The sequence below is a fragment of the Cupressus sempervirens genome, chromosome 7 (genome assembly GCF_028749045.1).
Source record: "Cupressus sempervirens isolate cs-2001-9-10 chromosome 7, ASM2874904v1, whole genome shotgun sequence".
Lineage (NCBI taxonomy): Eukaryota > Viridiplantae > Streptophyta > Pinopsida > Cupressales > Cupressaceae > Cupressus > Cupressus sempervirens.
The window spans coordinates 675,229,285-675,236,514 of record NC_143124.1 but is presented as its reverse complement, the minus strand read 5'-3'; the positions used below and the strand labels follow the sequence as shown (position 1 = coordinate 675,236,514).

General features: G+C 33.3%; 1 protein-coding gene across 1 annotated transcript in view; it reads left to right on the top strand.

Annotated features, from left to right (window-relative positions):
* The first annotated feature begins 4,273 nt into the window (after nt 1-4,273).
* LOC149548465 (3-methyl-2-oxobutanoate hydroxymethyltransferase 1, mitochondrial-like) overlaps nt 4,274-7,230 on the top strand; it is a 45,596-nt gene continuing 42,639 nt past the window's right edge. The window contains exon 1 of the mRNA XM_089792525.1: nt 4,274-4,456. The gene's annotated coding sequence lies outside the window, so the exon portion shown is untranslated. The remainder of the gene's footprint in view (nt 4,457-7,230) is intronic.

The window sequence follows — 7,230 nt, the reverse complement described above, 5'->3', positions numbered from 1 at the left end:
ATACTAATTCATAGCTTACATATTCAAAAAAGTTGATTAAATCACTAATCAACTTGGTTTTACTATTTCATAATTTACAAAAAAAGGTAGGGCCCAATCCAAAGAAAAATACAGATATCTTGAAAACATTTTTTGGCAAACTTTTGCCCTAATCAAAATATTTTTTTGCCCTAAAAGGCCTAGGGAACAGGGAACTAGGGAACCAGGGAGGTTGGAAACATGAGTGGGCTGAGGGGCCGAGGGATCGAAGCCTTTAATTAGAAAGGTCTTCAATTCTGTCTGCGAGGAATCTATTGGAGAAGATGATGTCACTGAACTCGTCCAGCCATGTGAAGTCCATCTCCTTGACATCATCGTCCAACAACAACCATTTTCATAGAAAATCCCTTTTGAGCTGCACCCACTTTCGATGGCGAGTCAGTTGTCGTTCGTTCATGTCGAGCAAGAAAGGATGCTTATGTATAATGCACCCTATGCCTTCCTCTCAGCACTTGTCTGCTACATCTGCAAAAGGGATGCCAATACTTGGCCTCAGTACCTGCTCAGCCAATACAATAATTTTGACATCATCTTCTAAAAATGTTTCCTTAAAAATGTTATGCAGAAGCATTAGCATGTCTATTTGCCTACCTCCAAGGTTGAGAAGAGACACGAGGAAGCGGGAGGTAATATCCATGGACACACGATACCTCTTATCATTTATCAAGAATTCATGGCCGAGTACCATGCATATAGCATGGTGGATAAAAGGACTTCGACCATCTACCTTGCAAACCATGGCAAGGACATCATCAAGAATTTTGCCTAGAAAGGACTTTTGCAGAGCCATATTAGTGCATTTCAGGCGAATTGGCATATCCATGACTACGATTCAAGAAATTGAAAACTCTGCAAAGTGCAACTACAAACCAAATTCAGATTGAAGAAATGATATTGAAAGAGGAATTGAAGAGCCTATTTAATGGCAAACTGTAGTTACATCTAATTCTTTGGCGACGTGGCGTTCGTGATCTTCCATATCTTATTTTTTCGTATTCCTATTAATTTTCAAGTGTGTGAAGTGCCGAAATGTGCTGACATTAATTTTAGACAATCAATAGTGCCTGACATGATTAATGATTTCCATGTAAACTTTTCCACGTGTCTCCATTCCAAAAAATTACGTGCGACTCCAAGTCTTTTCAAGCGAGTGGCCCTGATGTGCATCTACTATCATTGATCTCTAACTAATCAACGATCAATAAAACTATTGTATTTACTATTAACGTAACAAAAGTGACGATAGTCAACTTGGTAATTGTGACACTGACGTAAAAATGTTACGACATTATTAATAACACACCTAAGATAGTACACAAGTTGAAACTTGAAAGTGACTACTTAGCAGTCAGTATAGTCACTAACCAATAAATGTGCACATTTCACTTTCAGATTAAACAATTTTTCAGTTTACCACTGAAGATTAGCCAAGACCATTATTATTCATTTTCTTACAAAACAAGTAATTCGCCTCTCACATTATTAATTAATTTTTGGCAAGGGAAAAAATAGTCATCATTTATATATCCGTCAATGAAAAAAATATTAATTCGCCACATTTAAAATGATTTTTGCTAGGGCAAGAAACAAATCACCAACATATAATATTTTATTTTCCTATATGGAACAAAAAAATCACCCTTGATATTAAAATTTCCCTACCTCCAAGATGTTGGATTCGCCAACATTTTAGGCTTTTTTTTTTGGAGGGGTTTCTTAAAGTTATCCCTGTTTTAGAATCCTTAATTTTTGATTTGCAATGCCTAACTTGCGCAAGTTCTAGTTGGCCTCATTTCAAAGCTCATCCAGAGCCTTTAAGGCCTTCAAAATTGAGTTTGAAGTTTTTATACCAAAATTTTACACCAAAGAACTGAAATAACTCATGATATGGCAATAAACCTCAATTGACAAACTAATGTATCAAAGACGAACCTCCATATTTGAAATTAGGACATTTTGAGCTTGTATGACTAACTTACTAAGTAGCAAGTCTCCACAACTAACAACTCTATGTTGAGATAACCCTTATTCAAGAACATAAAGTAAATATTTTTAGGTGATGCAATATTGCTCTTACACCTAAGATGCTCCTACATCAAGTGTTTCCTCACCTTCAAAGTTTACCTTCAAGCTGGGGAGTGATGAAAACATCCACATAGCTGCCAGCTGCCACCATTGCTTGGCCTGTTGGTGATGGTTCAAGATGGCCCTCTTCTTCCAAAGGATTTCCACAGTTGGCACTAGCTATCTCTCCAAGTAGAGAAGAAAATGAAGCCGAGGATAATACAAATGGTTAGATGATGCCAAATCCATAGCCCACTTAGGCATCCAGTTGGGGAGAAAAGAAAAATGCTCCAAACTTTCTACCTCTGTCTACCATTGCTCTGGTAGCTTAACAGTGTTCCTCCTTCTATAATTGATCCCTTTTAAAAAAAAAATATTTCTAAGCCTTGTCCATCTAACCTTTAATTGGAACTAAATCATCACTTTTTTCATAATAAAAATATTTTAAATTTTTTTTCCCTCCCAATCTTTTCTATTAATTATTATGTACTCTATGTCAATATTTGATTAATATAATTTTGATTCTCTTATCACTTCAAAAATTCACATAAAAAATTTATAATTTTAATTAACAAGAGCTCTTTGCAAGCTGGAGTCCTTACCTTTTGGAGTCATATTGGGGATTGTAGTTGTCAACATGTGTTTAGAAAGGAAATACAATTGTATATTTGTAGCTTCTGTAATGATACTGGCAGAGTTTTAATATCCATTAGATGAGGTGAGAGTTTCAAGGTAGGGACAACTTTAGTTAGATAATGATATCCTTGACATTGCTCTAGAAGTTGTAAATACCTAAGAGATCAGTTAAATAGTAAAGGTCATTCCCCAATGATTTCAAAAGGAATGAATGAATGCTCATAAATGCAATAGCTTAATAGACAAGTTGCAATTGTCATACACTACAAAACTAAATCAATATATATTAAAACTAACTTTACCAACAAATGACTTTTTATATGAAATATTTATAACAAATGTGTAAATTATCTTTTGTTCTATTTAATTTTTTAAAATATTATTTTCCTTAAGAATTTAATTTGATATATTTTTAATCTAGAGAAATTAATGAAATTTTTAATTAAGTCATGGAAGAAAGTTTTAAAAAAATAAGTTTAACAAGAACTCCGTTGAGGTATATCTTATGATATACAAACAATCCAATTTTAAATATTTGATCCTCTTGTCCTATTGATATTAAAAAAAATTAAAATATTAGAATAGTTTTAATATTACTATTTTGTTTATATTTAATACCAAAAGCTATATATTTTTTCACATTGAATACATTAAAATTAATTATATTTATATATTACATTTATTATGATATAATAATTTCAATATTACTATTTTGTTTATATTTAACACCAAAAGTTATAATATTTTTTCACATTGAATACATTAAAATTATTTATTTATATATTACATATGTTATGATTAATAATTATTGATATATGAATAAATAGATATTATTATTTTTATATGTATTATTAATCATTGATATTTTATATTGTTGATCTGATTAATCTTAAGTATAATTAATTAATTTAATAATATAAACTCTTAAAATATTAAAAAATATATTTTTTACAGAAAAATATTAAACTTCAAAAATAATTTACTTAAAAGATTGCTCTTGAATGAAAAGTGACCTAATGTGAACAAATAAAATGTAAATTTACTCACAAAGATTTGTGCAAGTTTATATAGAGAAGCATGATTAGTTCATCTACTTTATGTACACATTACCCATTCCTACATTAGTACACATTCCATCACCAGCCATTTGTCTTTAGCGTTTATTTGAAAGTTTGAAATGGGAGTTGACACGTTGCCTCTAGTCCATTTATGACATTGTTATCCTCAATTTATTTTTTTGAACTTTTTACCATTTAAAAAAATTGTTGAGGAAATTGGCATGGGGCCAATCAGAAATTAGAATTTAGAATATTATAAATGAATTTATAAATATTCTATTCAAAACCTTAGCTTGAAACAACATTTTCTATCAGAAAAAATTAATATCATCTTATAATGCCATCATTATTTTAGAAAAAATTAACAACATTAGTTCCCTCCCTTAAATTAAATAAGGCTCCCAAATTCCGAAATGTTAGGTGACGAAAATCACGTGACATTGACATATATATGACGATAATAATATTCTATTATTAGTTTTCAACTGAATCCTTCATGAAACATTGCATCATTAATCTGGATTAAGATTCTTGTGTTTTTCTTCTAAAATAATAAACCTTCTACAATAATGTTAGCTGCTATCGTGCAGACCGACCATCAGAGGAAGTGACCATCTCTCCCATTCCCATTCCAGATCGATGTAAAGCGGGATTTACAGGTCAAATTTATGTTTGGGAGGTCTTACACTAATGTTTGAATGTCTCTGTTCGTTTTTATCCTACTTCTGTTATTTCTAAGAATACTTTTCAAACTAATTGGTTTTGGTCTTTGTCCACAAGTTGAAACTATTTGTTGCTGAATTTGTATTGCTTTCGGAGAACTGTGCTGTAAATTTTTAGGAGGGAAAAATCCGTTATCCTCATCATTTAGTTTACCCTGCGTTTCCTCAAGCGACCCACTAGTAATGGCGTCCTGAGCTTTATTTTTGTGTTACTGGATTATGCAATCTGGATAGTCTACTATTGTGGAAGTTATTCTAGTGATGTATCATGCAGTGTGGTTGAGAATGTATTCATAGACGCTAGATTGGCTACACATTTTCTCTAAATGCATTAGAAATTCATTATTATGGATTGCGGAAACCTATTACACTTAGCTTTTTTTTATTGTTGGCATGTTTTCTGCATTGCTCGCAGAGCCCTCTCTTCCCCCCATTATGGTAGTCTCATGAAGATATATGCTGATTCTGTACCATTTTAGAGTTGAATTTGATGTTGCAATCAGAGGCTTGGCATTATTTATTTTTTCCTTTTTCTTGGGAAGGTTTCATGCTAAAGTTATAGAAAACCATAGTTGCCTTGTAGGATGACGGGACGGGGGTACAAAAGGCCTCAATTTGAGGAGGGGCGGGGGGAGCAGTGGTGCAGGGTGATGCTGTATATTTTATATACAATCTATATAGTACTTAAATTGCTAGTTATGAAAATATGTATAAAACTATGTAGAAGTAAAATAGCAAACTTGTAAATGCCAAATACTACATAATAAATACTTGAACATTGAAAAATGAACATTGAAGTTTTGAATATCGAATTACTAATTTAAAATTAGAATACTCAATACTAAGTAAAATTTTAAATTGTCGAATCGACGAATCGACAAATGAAAGATTTCTATTATATCAAAAATCATAAAGATGATTACAATGAATAGCATTATAGCACAAGAAGTACAGAATGTCAAAATGTAGTGAAGTGAGGCCTCTAATCATCCCATGGGAAGTTGGGCCTCAAAGCAAATTCTTCATCATTAAAACTACTGGGCACCTCATGGTCAAGATCTGCCAAACAAACACTAACCAGCCCTACATCTAATGCTGCTGCATCCTCATCCTCATTAGTCTGTGATGGCTCCTCGGGCTCTACGTCCTATCTTGCTGTTGGGCTTTCGTTGCATGCATGTGTCATGCGATCTATGATGTGCTAGGCAATATGTACAACCACTAGCTTCTCTGTTTTCTTAGAGGTAAGTCTATTTCTCTCAAGAGAGTAGATGAAGCTATAAGTAGACCAATTCCTCTTTGAAGCTGAATAACTAGAAATCTGAGATGGTAGACAAATGGCTAGTATTGCAGTTGCTGATTTCTGATAGTTCCACCACAAAATTGGCTTCTCTTGTGCCATAATTCTGATATATGCTTTTTCTGCAGCTTTATAACCCCTAAGAGTGGCAAAATTTGTTCTTTCAGTGCAAATATTGTTAGTAGTTGTGAGTTTTGTTCCACTACACATACAAAATCAAATACTTAGTTTCCAAACGAAACACCAATTCTCCAACTTTCTCTTGAATAAGGATGCTCATATGCTAATTAATATAAATGGACTGTGTGATCAAATGAGACAAGTCAAGGTTCCTTCTTTATTGTGGGCTTTCACTTAGTTTTATGATGTGATATGTTGGTTATCACAAAGTGACTTATGTTGTTCGTTCAATGGATATCAACTTGACTTTAACTTCTTCAATCACTTTGAACCAAACGAGTGTAAGGAAATTTGCAACAAAGAATATAACCGTTTCCACATAACCCATAATAGATCTGAAATATCCACAGGCAAGAGAATAGACAACATACCCAAAAAATGTGACATAAGATATACTCTGGGAAACCTTCATTGAGGGAAAAACCCAGCTTCCAAAAGCATCCATCACCATGTATTATTTAGCAAAAACACCATTGCAGTACAACTATGGAAGCCTTCAAAGCCATAGCCACTACCTAGCAATCCATGTGAAGAAGCATGAATCCACACATCCCAGGCCATGCTTCCAACTTTCACAAATGCTCCTTTGGCTAACCTGTCAAGCCTTGCTCGACTCTTGCTTGTTTGTCTTTCCTTGTCACACCAACAACTACCCTTGTGGCTGCTTATATAGTAGCAAGTCCCACCAAAACACCAAGTGGTATTACATAAACCATGTGCTACCTAACCCATTGACCCCACATTTAATATTGGGCATTTAATTCTTTTCCCCAATATTAAATAATTACATGAAATATTAACGCAATGTTACAATACAACTCATCAAGAATATTCTATGGGAATGTTTACATGTTGCACATCCATCTAAGTGCAACATTACATAATAAAATAAAATAATACAATATAACAATATTATGCAATGTGTGCAACAACAATTATCTCAACAATCTTCCACTTGTTGTATACATTGCATAGGGTCAATTCGTAGCCACACAAATGGAGAAGGGAACAATCCCTCCCAGCACATACACCATCATGGATCAAAGTACACTAAGTGCTCCATTTTGGTACCCTCAACAAAATCAAAGTATCCAGCACCTCAAACATGAATGATCTCACCTCCTATTATGCCACTGCCATTGGACATATATAGAAGCCATCCAAAGAGAAAGCCACCCAACTTGTCACATTAGAAGATTATAAAATTTTGTACCAACTAAAATGCCAAGCA